At 45.2% G+C, this 17,641-nt stretch overlaps 1 non-coding gene across 1 annotated transcript; it reads right to left on the bottom strand.

The window, feature by feature from the left end:
* Positions 1–17,489: 17,489 nt before the first annotated feature.
* Positions 17,490–17,571, bottom strand: TRNAS-GCU. The gene has a single exon. It is a non-coding gene; the product is annotated as a tRNA-Ser (tRNA).
* Between the last annotated feature and the right edge of the window lie 70 nt (positions 17,572–17,641).

Raw genomic sequence — 17,641 nt, 5'->3', positions numbered from 1 at the left:
CACAAATAAATTAAAGGTTATGCTGCTAAACGCTAGGAGTTTAAATCAGAAACTACACTCTCTGGAAGCACTCCTCTCCCTGGAGAATGTTGATGTCTGTACAGTCACAGAAACTTGGTTCAGGGCTGCAGAGAGTACCCCGGCCTTGCAAGGCTACAGTGCCTTCCACACTTTCAGACTGCAAAATGAATGTGTGAGAACCAAAGGAGGAGGAGTACCTAGCTTCATCAACGATAAGTACACCTCTAGACTGGTTCGACAGGAAAACTCCATGGAGTTACTCCAAGTTCAACTAACTGTGGGTAAGACCCCTTCCAGTCATCGTTAGCTATAGGCCCCCATCAATGATCCAAGATACCCACGCTGCTTATTTGGACCTGCTCGAATCAATCAGATTACAACCAAACCCTCTAGTCATGGGTGATTTTAACTATCCCTGCATTGACTGGGAAACTTATACGACTACCAACATGCTCACACAAATGTTCCTGGACTTTGTTAACACTAATGCCCTGGAACAAACAGATTAATTGCCTTCCCTTCCCTTTTCTGACCAAACAGAGCACTTTCAGTCTTCCTTTCTTAATGCTGACGAAGAAAAGAAATGCAAATCATCTCACACTGGCGAGTCTCAGATTCGAACTCTGACTGCTGCGGCCTCGACACAGAGTGCTGGACATGAAGCAGTCGTGGCAAATCACCCAGCGGTTGAAGCCTGTGTTTTCATACTTGATACTTTCCTTGGGAAAGGACAGGGAAAAAATAAAGCTTATCTTACTCACTTTGAGACTAGAAAAGAAATATGTGCTTCTTACCCTGCTCGTGCTTACTGCATGTGCTTGACTAGTGTCCCTTTCTCTTTTGGTTCACGACTTTTATAGGTTCATAGGTTCATACTAGGCTATCTGCCCGAGGGCATTTACAAGCCTAGCCCATAGTTTTGTGGCTTACGCCACCCCTTTAGTATGGGAAACTATACCCATTATTTTGCTGTGCCTCTGTCAAGCAGTGACACTGAGGTAATCCCTGGGTATATCTGCGATCTCCCATCCATTGGTCAAGATTTCTCTTGAACAAGGCCAGCGAGGTGCTCTGCCTCACATATACCGGGATTTTGTTCCACAGCATAGGGAGTCTTTGGGTGATGAATCTATCCCTCCAGCACGTCCTATTAATAGCCGTGTCGAGGTTTAAGTCTCCCGCCCTTGTGGCTCTGACCGATCTAGATTTTTTGAGGTGAAGCATATTCATCAAATCTGGGTTTGACATGGCCTTGTATGTTAGGCAAAGGTCACCTCTGAGCAAGCGGTAAGCGACTGAATAGAGCTGGAGTTCTTTCAGTCGGGCAGCATAGGACAGATGTTTGAGACCCTTTATCCTTTTGGTGAGGAACTTTTGTGGCCTCTCCAGCTGCTGCAAGTGTCGGGTCAGATACATTCCGAATGGGGCATTGTACTCAATCATTGGTCTGATGAGTGATGAGTATAGGGAGACTATGACCTCCCTTGATCTAGATGAGAATCCCTTCATGATAAGGTGGGCAATGTAGAAGGTCTTCCTAACTACTTTATCTACATGGGTGTCGAATGACAGACTACTATCAACCTGGGTCCCCAGGTCCCTGATAACTTCTTCTGTGCTCAATGGATTGCCACCTATTTGGTAGCTAGGGGTAACCTTGTTTTTCCCGAAGGGTATGACTATGCATTTTTTGGCATTTAACTTTAGGCCATGGCTCTGGCACCAGTTATCCATTTCTGTGAGACCCTTCTGAAGGATATCTGTGTCAGATGTGTTTTCTACTATGGCCCAGTTTGCAGTCATCTGCAAACTTTGTCAGCCATAACCCTCCTGTGTTTGCTTGTACTGGAAAAGTAGATGCCAAACAAGAGTGGGCCCAGGACTGAGCCCTGTGGTACACCACTTGTGACCGGCTTTGAGTCTGACATGGCGCCAGCAACTCTGACCCTGTGGGTTCTGTCACTCAGCCAGTTTGCAACCCATCTTGTGATGTATGGGTTAACATTTAAGCTGATGAGTTTTTCAATGATACCCGAGTGGGGTATTGTATTGAAGGCCTTCGCCAGATCGAGGTAGGCTGTATGGACTGCCTTTCCCTCATCAATGGCTTTGGTGACTGTTTTGAAAAAGTCAACCAAGTTTAGAAGGCATGATCTGCCTTTGACAAAGCCAAACTGGGATGGATCCAAAGTCTGCAAATTCCCTATGTCTTTATTTATGAGGTCCATTATGATCCTCTCCATGGCTTTGCAGATAAGGCTTGTCAAGCTAATGGGCCAGTAATTTCCAGGGTCGGTGGAGGCACCGCCTTTGTGAAGTGGGACCACAGTTGCAGTGCGCCACTCCTGGCATGCATCCAGAGGTAAGACTATGATTAAACAGCTGTCCTAGCTGTGGGATTAATTCCTCGTTGAGTTCGTGGAGCACACAGCCGGGGACACCATCAGGTCCCATGTATGCTGTGTTTTTTGCTTTGGAGAGAGCAGTCCTCACTTGGGTGTTGGACATGTTTGGGGGGCTGCAACCGCTTGGTATAGATATCTCCTTTGGGGAGGGGAGAAGTTTGCACTGAACCTTTCAGCCAGTATGTTGGCAATGTCTGTAGGATCAGTAATCTTCACATCATTTTGAACTAGTTCTGAGCATATCTGGGAGTTTCCTCCCAGGTTTCTAACATAGCTAAAGAAGGCCTTACGATTGTCTTTTGAGTCTTTAGCTATTTTTCTCAAAATTTGCTTTGGATGATTTTATGAGAGCTCTTAGTTTTTTACTTATAGTGATCAAGGGTGTCTTACCTTTTAAGGATTTTGCTGTATCTTGTAGTAGCTTCCTCCTTTTGTTGTAGAGTTTGTTTATGGCTGGGGTCCACCAGACTGGACGCTTGCCTTTGGTACAAAGAGTCTTTGTTTTGCTTGGGATTGCCTTATCCATGCAGTCCTGCAGGTGCTGGTAGAAGGCATTTGTAAGTGATTCAGCGGCTTGAGTACTGTTTTCCATGCCTCGGGGCCTTAAAGGAGACCACACTAGTCTTTAGAAGTGTGAAGTCGGCTTTCGAGAAGTTCTTTACTGTGGTCTTTTCTATTTCAGGTGGGGGTGGGATGAGGACCTCCAGCGAGATTAGTTTGTGATCTGATCTCACCAGTGAGGGGTATACTTCCGGTGTTGAACCTTGTGCTCCCATGTTCGTGATGATGAGATCAAGTATGATGTCCTTCAAGGTAGCATCTGCAGTCATAACAAATGGGTTGTCCTGTCGTCAGGCAGCCCTTCGGTCGGCCGGATTCCAAAGTCTGGGTCCGGCCGCTGATGTCGCACTTCACCCGACGTCATCTCTGCTGGTCTTCGGGTATAAAGGCATCAGCCGACGCCATTTTCCTCAGTCTTTCTTGCCGCATGGCGCCCGAAGCAGAAGCTGTTTGCAAGTGCCGGTCGGTCAGATCCAGAGATTACTACTACCGAATACTACCAAGACTTCTAAAAGCTAAGTACCCGTTGGGGACTCTTTCTTGCCTCAGCCGATGTCAGAAAAAGTCAATAACTGTTTAACTTGTGGGAAACAAATACCTCATAAAGATTTCCACTCTTACTGTCTGCCTTGCTTAGGCCCAAACCACGACGTAGCAGCCTGTTCGCCTGTGCTTCCTTCAACCGACGACGCTTAGGCGCCGGGTCGGAGTTTGCTGAACAGTTTTTCGCTCAGATTTTGCGTACATTATGCCGTTGGATCCTCCGACTTCCCAAATTGTTAAAAACGCAAAAGAAAAGACCGACACTCGCGGTCCTTGGTTTCGCCGAAACCACGGTTAAGCAAGCATGAGTGTCTCGGTTTCGGCTGAAACCGAGAATACGTCAATCTTCAGCCGAATCCATGACTACTACTGAGGCTCCTGCTACCTTAGTTGAATCGGCCTCAGAAGTTTTGCCTACTACTGTGGTTCCTAGTGATTTATCAGACACCATCCCTTTGGATGTCTCTACCCCAGCACGTGGTGCTGCTAGGCCTCCTGCAGCCATGTCTATTAAGGCCTTTGCCAGGGCTAAAGCAGCCAAAACTGTTAAATCAGTGCCTGTTAAGCCCCCCTCACACAGGCCCACTTCTAGTTCACAAATGCTTACTCTGGCAGAGGATTTAATATTCTTAATTAGGGGATCCCAATCTCACCCAGACAGGGCCTCTCAGCCACCAGAAAAGAGATCTAGAGCAGAGCCCCCCGAGCCAGTGTCCTCTGATGATTCTGCGGATGACTCAGACATTACAGACCAGCCAGAGGCTCCTTTGTCTACATATGAAGATTCCGATGCTGAAGAATCCATTCCATCTGCCTCTCCGCCAGAGGAATTTTCCTTTGGGGAAACCTTACATGCCATGAGAGAACAATTCCAATGGCAGGGACAAGATTTCTCAGATTCAAGAAAAAGGCTTAGGACATTTCTGCACTTACCACAACATAGGCCCTTAGCTATACCTCCAGTACTGCCTGTTGTGGATGATGCATTTAATGATGTTTGCACTGCTCCTGATACTTTACCTCCAGCCCCTGCCAAACCAGATAGATTTTACAGGGTGCCAGACACTCATCACCACCTATACAAGGCCCCACTTGCAGATCCTGAGACTATATCACAGGGGCCTAAGGCAGTAGCCTCGACCTCAGCAAAAAACCCTACTCCTTCTGAAAGGGAATCCAGGTCCTTAGAGAGATGGGGAAAAGTTTACACCTCTGCTACTCTCTCAGCTAGAGCTTTAAACTGTCAGTTTCATATGATCCAATACCAAGAGTTTATGCTTGATCAGTTAACTAAGAAGCTGTCCTCTGATGACTCCTTAGATAAGACATATGTTTTAGAAATGGTGAATAACATCCAACAGGTTAGTAACCATTCTTTAAAATGTGGCTATGATGCACTGGAGGCTTCATTTAGATCAGCCATGACTGGCACAGTGATAAGAAGACATGCATGGTTGAAAGAACAGGTCTTGCCGGATCATGTTAAAGCAAAGCTGTTAGATGCTCCTATAGATAAGGCCAGTCTATTTGGTACACCTGCTCAGCAAGTAATGAAGAAAATGGAAGAAAAGGCAAAATCTGTACAAACAGTTAAGGATTTCTTACAGGTTCAGCCCCAAGGTTTAGCAGGAACTGGCCTGCCAAAATTGGTCCTTTCCAGACTCCTCAAAATCTCAAAGAGGCAGGAATAGACGCTCTAGAGGCAGAAATCAATCCAGAGGAGGTGCCTACAGAGGACGACAGTGGCAAGGCAATAACCAAGCACAGACACAACCACTGCCACTACAACAGGACAATCACAGTGACTTGGCTCTAACACCGCCTACCAGGGAGCAAATAGCAGCACCTTTAGGTGGAAAGTTAGCCTTATTTTCAAAAATTGGCACTGTATCACAAAAGACAAGTGGATTTTGCAAACCATAGACCAAGGCTACAGGTTCCACTTCCACACCTTACCAGTAAAAAGAGGAATGCCAAACCTACCTCCAAATCAAAAAACAGAAGCTCTAAAGCAGATAGCAGAATTAACAAAGATGAGAGCTGTGGAAAGAGTACCAATAACAGAACAGGGCAAAGGATTCTACTCCAGACTCTTCCTAGTACCAAGAAAAGAGAAAAGTTGGAGACCTATTCTCGACCTGTCCATCTTAAACACATACATCATTGTCCCAAAATTCAAAATGCTGACCCTACAGCAACTTCTTCCCATGCTGGGCAAGGAGTGTTGGCTGGTAACTCTAGATCTCAAGGAGGCATACCTGCACGTCCCCATACGACCAAATTGCAGAAGATACCTCAGATTTCTTGCAGGATCAGAGCATTATCAATTCTCAGCATTGCCCTTTGGCTTATCTACTGCGCCCAGAGTATTTACAAAATGCCTGGCATCAGTAATCGCTCACTGCAGGCTACAGGAAATACAAATTTATCCATACCTGGACGACTGCCTGTTACAAGCGGACAACAAAAGCAAGCTGACAACAGATCTACAAAGAGTCATTTGCTTACTACAAGCCCTGGGATACACAGTCAATTTACAAAAGTCAAGACTGATACCATCCCAAACAAGAACATTCTTGGGTGCGGTTGGACACAGTAAAACAAATGGCATTCCTAACTGCAGGAAAACAAAAACAACTCCCTCTTTACTTCTTGGCATTAACAAAGCAGAACAAACTAACAGCAAGAAAAGTACTGCAGGCCTTGGGCTTCATGGCATCATGCATAATCTTGGTCCCACATGCCAGACTGCATATGAGAAAGCTACAGTGGTACCTAAAGAATTTATGGTCTCAACACAGGCACAGCTTAGAAACCGAAATCCCACTAATCCCATGCCTGAAACAGGAGTTCCTATGGTGGGCTCAAACATGCCAGTCAAACCCAGGCTTACCCTTCCACAACTTTCAAGCAAGCCAAACCATCACAACGGACGCCTCAGACCTAGGCTGGGACATGTTGGACAAATGCATACAAGGATTGTGGACTCAAGACCAGCTGCACCTGCACATAAACCAAAAAGAAATGCTGGCAGTAAAACTAGCAATACAGAAATTCAGACCATTCCTCAAAGAAGGCCATTTAATGATAAGGACAGACAACACCACAGTCATGTGGTACATCAACAAACAAGGAGGCACTCATTCATACCCCCTATGCAGAATGACTCTGGACCTTTGGAATATGGCTCTGAGCTACAACATCCAGTTACAGGCAATGTTTGTGCCGGGAAAAGAAAACACCCTAGCAGACATGTTAAGCAGAACCACCTCGGATGCTCACGAATGGATGCTACACCCGGACATCTTCAAGGCCATCACAAAGAAATGGGGAAAGCCACAAATATACCTATTCGCATCCCCACTCAATCACCAGCTCAAAAACTTCTGCACAAGGACATGCCACCCACTTGCATGGAAGGTGGACTCTCTATCCTTCAGTTGGAAAGGCCTGACAGCATATGCATTTCCACCTCTTCCTTTGATGCACAAGGTACTACTAAAAATCAAAGAGGAACGTCCAAGGATAATCCTGATAGCTCCGAATTGGCCAAGACAACACTGGTACCCATTGCTGAGGAGCATATCTCGGGGGAGAATGTGGTCAATACCCCTGATGCCTTTGATGTTAACTCAGAACAACTACAACATCATGCACCCAAACCTAAAAACATTGCAACTGACTGCCTGGAACATCACATAGCAGCAACTAACCCAGACCTATCCCAAAGGGTTAAAGACATTATCCTTGAAGCCCGCAGACCTTCAGCAAGAAGGAACTATGCAGGAAAATGGAAAAGGTTTGTCATTTGGAGTACTGAAAGAGGAAATGATGTGTCGAACATAGATATTGCTAACATCCTGGAGTACTTGGCAGAGCTTCTACATACAGGCCTGTCTTATTCCTCCATCAAGATACATGCATCAGCTATTTCAGCAGAATACAGCTTCGATCCACCTGTCTTTTCGCATCCTCTACTCAGGCAGTTCCTCAGAGGGATCAAGAATGTAAAACCTCCTAGGAAACCACCATTACCAGCATGGGACTTGAACTTTGTGCTAGAAAAATTGACACTCCCTCCATTTGAACCAGCAGCAACAGCAGATCTTCAACACCTATCATGGAAAACTGCTTTCCTACTGGCAATTACTTCAGCAAGGAGGGTTTCGTAACTACAGGCCTTAATGGCAGTACAACCCTTCCTAATCTTCCATCAAGATAGGGTCTCCATGAGAACTAATCCTACATTTATGCCTAAGGTGGTATCCAGTGTGTCTTTAAACCAGGCAATCCACCTACCTACCTTCTTTCCCAATCCACAGAACAGGGGGGAAAGACTGCTGCATACCTTGGATGTACATAGACAGTTACGCTACTACCTGGACAGAACCAAAGGTAACAGAAAAACTGACCAGCTTTTAGTAGCCTATGCAACAGGAAGGGAAGGAAAAGCAATTTCCAAACAGACAATCTCCAAATGGATAGGAAATTGCATAAGATTATGTTACTCCTACCATGGAAAACCAATTCCACAGAACATAAGACCTCATTCTACAAGGGCTACAGCCACTACCACAGCTTTCTTACGAGGAGTGTCAACCAAGGACATTATTGAGGCGGCTACTTGGACCTCCGTGCATACATTTGCCAAGCATTATAATTTACCTCTATACTCTAGATCCCGAGCAGGGTTTGCCACTGCTGTACTGCAAGGGATCCTAACTACACCATAATATTTCTTCCTCCACCCCTAGTTGGCTATGGTATTCTACCCATTTGTTATGACTGCAGACGCTACCTTGAAGGACATAGTACAGTTTTGTACCTACCATAAATGTAGATGTCCGAACAGGATAGCATCTGCAGTCAGGATTACCCACCCTCCTTCCCCTCTGTGGTACTCCTAGGGTATTTACCCTCCTATTAGCTAGCTGGGGGGGAGTCTCTTATGGTGTATTTGTTTGTATATATGTACATACATGCTTATTTTTTGTGTTTGCCTTCTACTTTTTTGGAAACATTGGCATTTATCCAAAATTTGGCTTTCCAAGAGGGCAACTGGCATCTGGGGCAAGAAACACTGAGGAAAATGGCATCGGCTGATGCCTTTATACCCGAAGACCAGCAGAGATGACATCGGGTGAAGTGCAACATCAGCCGAAGCCGGACCCAGACTTTGGAATCCGGCCGACCGAAGGGCTGCCTGACGACAGGACAGTCCATTTGTTATGACTGCAGATGCTATCCTGTTCGGACATCTACATTTATGGTAGGTACAAAACTGTACTTTTTCTCCTCTTGTGGGGATGGTGACTAGTTGTTCCATGGCATTTGAGTTTATGAATTCCAGGAACTTTTGGGCTAGGGTGTTCGGGCTTGAGTAGTGTTCCCAGTCTATATTAGGGTAATTGAAGTCACCTAGTATGATGGTGTTTGGTGCTACATTTATCCCCTCTAGTGTTTTCAGGAAGGCCATGTGAGGTTCCTGAGTTTGTGAGGGTGGCCTGTAACATGCTACAATTTGCAGAGCAGTCTTGCCTATGGTTAATTGCACCTGGATGGTCTCCGATGCATCGTGCGTTGCTACCAGTCTTGAGGTGTGGGTGTCCTTGATGAATATGGATACTCCCCCTCCTTTCTTGATATTGTCCGGATTTTGGGGCCGGCACGCATGATATGAGGTAAAACCTGATAGTGCTGGGGTGCTCTCAGGAGCCTTGAACCAGGTTTCTGTCACAGCACAGACATCGATGTTCTCCATACTGAGAAGGGCCTCGAGTGCGTGCATTTTGAGATTTAGACTTCTGGCATTGAGCAGCATTACCCTTAGTTTTTTTCCTTTTTTGTGTTCTAGGGTGGTAGGTTTAGAATTTGAGCCTTGCCTAAAAAGGCACTATGGGGGTGGCAAGAGCCTTTGCCAATATCCGGAATCCCATGGGTGACAGGTGCAAGCCATCCCTTGCGAAGCAGCGTGGCTTGTCCAGCATGTCATCTCAGGCAGACAGACATTGGATCCCCTTTGAATGACACCAGAGTTTAAGCCAATTGTTAAAGCTGATCATCTTATCTCTGTATTGTGGCATCATTCTTGGTGAAGGTAGGATACTGCTCCAGGTCAGGGTCATACCTGCCTGGGCTACATAATCAGAGAGCTCCTCAATGTCTCTTTTCATGTAGTCCAAGGAGGTACGTCTCAGGTCGTTTACACCAGCATGGACAATGACTGAGTCATATTTGTACCTGCTGTTGAGAGACCTGAGTGCTTGCTATGTGGCGGATTCTAGCCCGACAGGCAGCTTACTGTGACCTTCTCCTTACTCAGTCTGGTGAGCGGGACGTCAGTGTGTCTGACTATGGAGTCACCAATGACTAGTGTGTCTGGCATTGTGTTTGGCCTTAAGGGCTGTGACTGTTTGACACTCTGACTGTGAGGTCTATGTGTTGCAGGTGTTGTGTTCTGAGGTGGTGGTTGTTTGGGTGTCTGCTTTGGTGGCCTCTGCTGTTTTGGTAGATTTTTGATCAGAGCCTCTGAGTATGTCTTTGTGTGTTTATGTGTATGATTTGAGGTTGTGATGGTACTATGTGAGACTGGGTCTATAGTGTGTGTGGTAACCTTCTCCTCCTGACTGGTCTTGCCAGTCCTATGTTGAGAGAGCTCAGCCTCCAGTTTGGCCGTATAGTTGCATCTCTCACATGTATTTGTGTTTTGTGGGAGGAGGAGAGGGTTGTCTGTGTACATGAGGCAATTGTAACATTGCCTCAATATTCCCAGGTTCACCAGCTGAGCAGGAGAGGACACTAGCAACTGATCCCTCGACATGCTAGAAGGACTAGACAAAAAAACTTTAAAAGAGATTCCGGGGGACGTGGGTGACCGAGAAATGGGGGGTTTGCCTTTTTGGGGTGCTATCTATAAGAGTGCCATATCAAGGTAATAAGTACTGTAGGAGCAAGTGCTAGGTTTAACAGATAGAGAATAGTCTACTTGGAGTCAAGTAGAGATGATCTTTTTAGTTATAGGACACGCTGATTAGATCAGTAGTATAGTTCGAGGAAGGTAGTGTTAAGGGAAAATTTGAAGAGTGGACTTTAGGTAGCCCGAATAGTTTAAACCTGCTTAACTGGCGCTGCCCTAGTGTGCAACAGTGGCAACTCCGCGCTAAAGCGCGCTAAAACGCGCTTTATAGCAGGGGGCTGGAAAAGACAGGAAATGACCCAAAATGGCCAATAGACTACAAGTTACTGCCTTAAACCACTCCTCTAAGGACAAACAGGCAGCTCAGTACTCCCCACTCTCACTGGTGAGTAAAGAAACGTCCCCCTGACCAAACAAGGAAAATGGAGAAACACAGGAACCAAGACAAAGCCCAGGGATCAGCAAAATCTGGTCTCTGGAGCACTAGTTAGGAAAGTATGGAAAACAAGGATATATTTTTTTGATGTTCTTCATCTCACATTGCTGCAGTCCTTACTTATGGGTAGTCCGCGGTCCTCGGTCGGCCCGAATACCAAAGTATTAGGCTGACGTCGGTCATGGGCGCCTAGAACTGACATCAAAGCGTCAGGGTATAAAGGCGCATGACCGACGTCATATCCTCAGTCTTTTTTGCCGCATGGTCCGATGCAGAAGCAGCGTTGCAAGTGCCGTTCGGCGTTCTGAAATTTTTCGGTTTCGGAGTTTCAGACCGATACCAAGTTAGGCTAAGTACCCCGTTGGGGAATATTTTTGTTTTTTCTTGCCTCACTTACCGGATGTCAGAAAAAGTGAATAATTGTATTTCTTGTGGGAAACAGATACCGCATAGGGATTACCACTCGCTTTGTATTCCTTGTTTGGGACGAGCACGCGTAGTCGGGTGTCGGTTTTGTGCTAGGTTTAATAAGCGCACTATAAAACGGAGGTTAGATTGCGCTAGGTTAGTCTTTGGCAAGAGGTGTAATTATAACATGCCGTCGGATGTTCCGACGCCGGCTTCTACTAAGAAGCGCAAAGACAAATCTTTAAAGCCTAGGCAGGATGATTCGGCTGTTACGGACGCCGGATCTTTAGAAGCTACAGCTGAACAGCTGGATCCGCTGAAGTTTCTGTTGAGTCCCAGGGGGAAACTTTGATTTTACAAGATGTGGCCTCTCAGGAGGCAGGTCAGGCTGAAGAGGCCTCTCAGGTTACTATTCTCCCTTCTATGCCTAAGGTGGTTAGGCCTTCTGTTACTGTTCCTAAGGCTCCTTCTAAGGGCAGGTCTGTTTTGCCTTCCTCTGGTGTCAGTTCTGGTTCTTCAGGGTCTGTGCCTAAAAGCACATGCTTAAAATGGCAGAGGATTTGATTACTTTAATTAGAGGTTCTATGCCCCCTCCTGATAAGAGGCCCAGGATGGAGCCAGAGTTGGAAAGTTTGGAGCAGGCCTCAGATGATTCTGAGTCTTCTGCTGAAGACATTCAAGATTTCTCTCCTTATTCTGATTCTGATGCAGAGGATTTCACTCCTTCTGCTTCTCCTCCAGAGGATTTTTCATTTTCAGAAACTCTGCATTCCATGAGGGAGCATTTTAAGTGGGAAGGACAGGATTACTCTGATTCACGGAAGAGACTCAGGAAGTTCTTGTTTTTGCCACAGCATAGACCCTTAGCTATATCTCCGGTTTTGGATGTTGTTTCGATGTTTTCTCGAGGCTTCCCTTAATCCAGATTCTGTGCCTCCTGCTCCAGTTAAACCTGACAGGTATTATAGGGTGCCTGAGGCTCATAAATATCTGTATAAGAGTCCTAGGGCGGACCCAGAAACTATTAGTCAGGGCCTAAGGGTGTTAGAGCCTCTGTTGTTAAGAATCCGGTTCCTCTGGATAAGGAAGCTAGAGCTTTGGATAGATGGGGTAAGAAGGTGTATACCTCTTCTACTTTAGCGATGAGAGCTTTGAACTGCCAGTTTCATATGTTGAAGTATCAGAATTTCCTCCTTTCTCAGCTAAGATCTAAAGTGGATGCTTTAGCAGAGGGCATAGAGTGTAAAGAATTGCAGGATTTAGTGCATGTTTCTGAACAGGTGGGAAAGCACTCTTTGCAATGTGGTTTTGATGCTTTACAGGCTTCTTCTAGGGTGGCTGCAACTGGTTCAGTTATTCAGAGGCACGCCTGGCTTAAGGATCAGAATTTGTCTGAGCATGTTAAGTCTAGAATTCTGGATGCCCCTTTACAGTCTGAAGTTTTGTTTGGTCCTCCTGTGGAGTCAGTCTTAAAGAAAATGGAAGACAAGGCTAAGTCTATGCAGACTATTAAAGATTTTTTGCAGGTACAACCTCCAAAGTTTAGTAGAAATTGGCCTACTAAGGGGTGGACGTACCCTTCTTCTGATTCTCAGTCTAGGTGTAGATCTAGGCGTGGTAGGGGCAGAGCTCAGAGTACCTTCGGGCCGAGACAATGGAGTTCGCCTGCTCAATCTGCTGGTGAAGGCAGGGGCCAGTCCTTTCGTAAACAGGCCCAATGACCTGCATTTTCAGCTGCCAGATTCTTCCTGCCTGGCAGCTCCTTTGGGAGGAAAGTTGGCTCTTTTCAAACAAAATTGGCATTTAGTTACCCAGGACAAATGGGTATTGGACATTATAAACCGAGGTTACAAGTTCTATTTCCATACCATGCCTCTTTTCAAGGGCATGCCAGACGTCCCTCCTCGGCAAAGGATAGAGGCTCACAAACAAATTTCTTTACTTCTTCAAATGGGAGCTATACAGCCAGTTCCTCTGTCAGAAGTGGGCCTAGGATTTTATTCTCGCCTGTTTCTAGTTCCAAAGAAAGGGAACACGTGGAGACCAATTTTGGATTTATCTATCCTCAACACTTATCTGGACATTCCAAAGTTCAAGATGCTGACTTTACAACAGCTTTTACCTCTGTTGGGAAAAGATCACTGGATGGTTACTCTGGATCTCAAAGAGGCTTACCTTCATGTTCCTATCAGGCCCAGTTGCAGGAGGTACCTGCTTTTTCGGCTGGAAATTTACATTATCAGTTCTCTGCATTGCCCTTTGGCTTATCTACTGCCCAGAGTGTTCACAAAGGTTCTGGCTCCAGTGATAGCCTTTTTCAGACTAAGAGGAATACAGATTTATCCTTATTTGGACGATTGCCTGATTATTGCACAGGAAAAGGACGAACTTCTTCAACATCTACAGTATGTGATGGCAGTGTTAAGATGCCTAGGGTATTCTGTGAACGAAACAAAGTCCAGTCTAGTACCCTCTCAGGACATGTGCTTTCTGGGTGTGAGACTGAATACAGCTTCCCAGATGGCCTTTTTGACCCCGGACAAACAAAGAAGCCTTTCTCTTTATTTTCATCAAATGTCTCTATGGTCCAGGCTGACTGCAAGGACAGTCCTTCAAGCCTTGGGGTTCATGGCATCTTGTATTCTGGTGCTTCCCAATGCCAAATTGCATATGAGGAAGCTTCAATGGTATCTCAAAATGTATGGACACAGCACTGCCAAGATCTAGACACTGTCATTCAGATAATACCTTGCATTCAGAAGGAGTTTTTGTGGTGGGCTCAGGAATGTCACCTAAACAAGGGACTCTCTGTGACCCGGCCAGAGGCGAGTCAGATTCTAACGACAGATGCCTCAGACAAGGCTTGGGGAGCACACCTCAATGGAAAATGGGTGCAAGACACGTGGCCTGTCAAACTCCAACATTTACATATCAACTTGAAGGAAATGTTAGCAGTCCAGTTTGCATTGATGGCTTTCAAAGACTTACTTCACCCAGGGCAGGTGTTGATTCAAACAGACAACACTACTGTCATGTGGTACATCAACAAGCAAGGGGGAACCCATTCTTACCCTCTTTGCAGGCAAGCGATGATTTTGTGGGAAACTGCTCTCAATCTACACCTCAATCTTCAAGCAAGGTTTCTACCAGGAGCACAGAACTCCTTAGCAGATGTGTTGAGCAGACAAATAGTGGATCCTCATGAGTGGAAATTGGATCCTCATGTATTTCAAAAATTGACAGTGTTATGGGGAACTCCAGACATAGATCTGTTCGCTTCTCCACTAAATTACCAGTTGCCAAAGTTTTGCACAAAAATGTTTCATCACACAGCTTGAAGGTGGACGCTCTATCATTCAGTTGGAACAATCTGCATGTATATGCCTTTCCACCTCTGCCTCTTCTTCCCAAGGTACTTTTGAAGGCCAGACAAGACAAGCCAACCATGATTTTGATAGCACCGGATTGGCCTCGACAACACTGGTACCCACTACTGAGGAGTCTAGTACGAGAACCTCCATGGCCTCTGCCTTGATTCCGCACCTTTTGTCACAAGAGGGCAATCACTTCCTCAATGTCAAGATTCAGTCTCTGCATCTAACAGCCTGGCATATTCTGTTTTAGACTCTGGAGGGTCTCAGCTTCCACAACAAGTTTTGAATGTTATTTTGGAGGCCAGGAGGCCTAGTACCAGGAAAGTTTACGCTGATAAATGGAGGAGATTTTTATTTGGAGCAAAGGAAAGGACTTTGATGTCTCCAAACCTGATTTAAGTGTTGCTCTTCAATATCTTACTGAGTTATTGGACAAGGGTTTGTCTTTCTCCTCGATAAAGGTCCATGCTGCAGCCATTTCTGCTCACTATGATTGTGACCCTCCTTTATTCTCTCACCCTTTGTTTAAGCAATTTCTTAGAGGGGCAAAAGAATATAAGACCCCCACGTAGAGCTCCTACTCCTGCTTGGGATCTCAATTTTGTGTTGGAAAAGCTTACTCTACAACCTTTTGAGCCTGCAGCTTCAGCCGAGTTAAAGTATTTGTCATGGAAAACTGCTTTTTTGTTGGCCATTACCTCTGCAAGAAGGGTTTCTGAATTACAGGCCCTCATGGCAGTGGAGCCTTTCCTGATTTTTCATAAGGATAGGGTATCTTTGCATACTAATCCTTCCTTTATGCCTAAAGTGGTTTCTAGTGTGGCCTTAAACCAAACTATTCATTTGCCTACTTTTTATGCAAACCCCCAAAATAAAGGGGAGAAAATTTTGCATACTTTGGATATTCACAGGCAGTTGCATTATTATTTGAGCAGAACCAAGGAGTTCAGACAGTCTCAGCAGTTGTTTGTTTCTTTTGCCTTGGGTTCACAGGGTAAATCTGTTTCAAAACAAACTATTTCTAAATGGATTGGGTTTTGTATTTCTTTCTGTTATTCCCATCATGGTAAGGAGATTCCGGCTGGAATCAGGCCTCATTCCACTAGGGCTACTGCTAATTCCACGGCCTTTCTAAGGGGGGGTAGCTACAAAAGACATTTTGGAGGCAGCTACTTGGAGTTCAGTGCATACTTTTTCTAAACATTACCACCTTCCTCTCTATTCTAAGTCTAGGGCTGGATTTGCCACTGCAATTTTACAGGGCATTTTAGCAGCCCCTAATGCTTTATGATTTTTACCAACCTCCCTTTCCTGTTGCTTTGGGATTCTACCCATAAGTAAGGACTGCATCAATGTGAGATGAAGAACATAGTACAGTTTTGTACCTACCATAAATGTAGATGTTCGAAGATCCACATTGCTGCAGTCCAATTTACCCTCCCTCCTTCCCCACTGTAGTTTAACAGGGTGCTATGCTTTAGGTGATGGTTGTTGTTGGGCATGTTTTTGGGAGGTATTCTGTTTTTGGCTGTGGCCTTTCTTGTTTGGCCTTCTGACATCTGGGGCAAGAAAAGACTGAGGATATGACGTCGGTCATGCGCCTTTATACCCTGCCGCTCTGACCGACGTCAGCCTAATACTTTGGTATTCGGGCCGACCGAGGACCGCGGACTACCCATAAGTAAGGACTGCAGCAATGTGGATCTTCGAACATCTACATTTATGGTAGGTACAAAACTGTACTTTTTTTTTCAAGTTTTTTTACAGAAAAGCAGAAAACACAATAAATGCTATGATTTTCGACTAAATGTTATCAAAAGCTAGTACACTTGAGTGTATTAGCCTGTAGTTTAACTTTTAGGCAAAACTTAAACTAGCAAGTGCAGTAAACAGTTTTAGCTTATAAACACAGTAAAAACAGTGCAAACTTTGATAAAACAAGCAGAAACAGTAGTCGAAAGGCACAAAAAGTCGAAAAAGCCAAGAAAAATACTTAAAATCTGGAAAGGTAGTCTTTTCTGGTCTCTGCTGCTAGAGGAACACTGCTGGCCACCACGAGGAGCTGTGCTGAGTTCTCAATAGCTGGAAAAGCCCGCCAAAACGCGCTTTATAGCAGGGAGCTGGAAAAGACAGGAAATGACCCAAAATGGCCAATAGACTACAAGTTACTGCCTTAAACCACTCCTCTAAGGACAAGCAGGCAGCTCAGTACTCCCCACTCTCACTGGTGAGTAAAGAAACTTCCCCCTGACCAAACAAGGAAAATAGAGAAACACAGGAACCAAGACAAAGCACAGGGATCAGCAAAATCTGGTCTCTAGAACACTAGTTAGGAAAGTATGGAAAACAAGGATATTTTTTTTGTTTTTTTCAAGTTTTTTTACAGAAAAGCAGAAAACACAATAAATGCTATGATTTTCGACTAAATGCTATCAAAAGCTAGTACACTTGAGTGTATTAGCCTGTAGTTTAACTTTTAGGCAAAACTTAAACTAGCAAGTGCAGTAAACAGTTTTAGCTTATAAACACAGTAAAAACAGTGCAAACGTTGATAAAACAAGCAGAAACAGTAGTCGAAAGGCACAAAAAGTCGAAAAAAGCCAAGAAAAAATACTTAAAATGTGGAAAGGTAGTCTTTTCTGGTCTCTGCTGCTAGAGGAACACTGCTGGCCACCACGAGGAGCTGTGCTGAGTTCTCAATCTCTTATGTTTTTTCAGACTCGGTTCCATGGGCCAGAGAAAGCCTAGAATACACTGCCTTCAGAGCCCAAGGAGTAAGGCACCAGTTTTAAGTAAAAGGCACTACTGAGAACAGCATCAAACACTGACGAGAGTGGGATTCGAACCCACGCATGCAGAGCACAATGGATTAGCAGTCCATCGCCTTAACCACTCGGCCATCTCGTCTGTAATGAGTGGGGTGCTTTTCCTCTCTGAGGGTGATGCTGTTGACACCCAAGACAGGACGAGCCAGAGC

The sequence above is a fragment of the Protopterus annectens genome, chromosome 2.part2 (genome assembly GCF_019279795.1).
Source record: "Protopterus annectens isolate FY-2018-M chromosome 2.part2, PAN1.0, whole genome shotgun sequence".
Classification (NCBI taxonomy): Eukaryota; Metazoa; Chordata; order Ceratodontiformes; family Protopteridae; genus Protopterus; species Protopterus annectens.
This window is presented reverse-complemented; position numbering and strand designations above follow the sequence as displayed.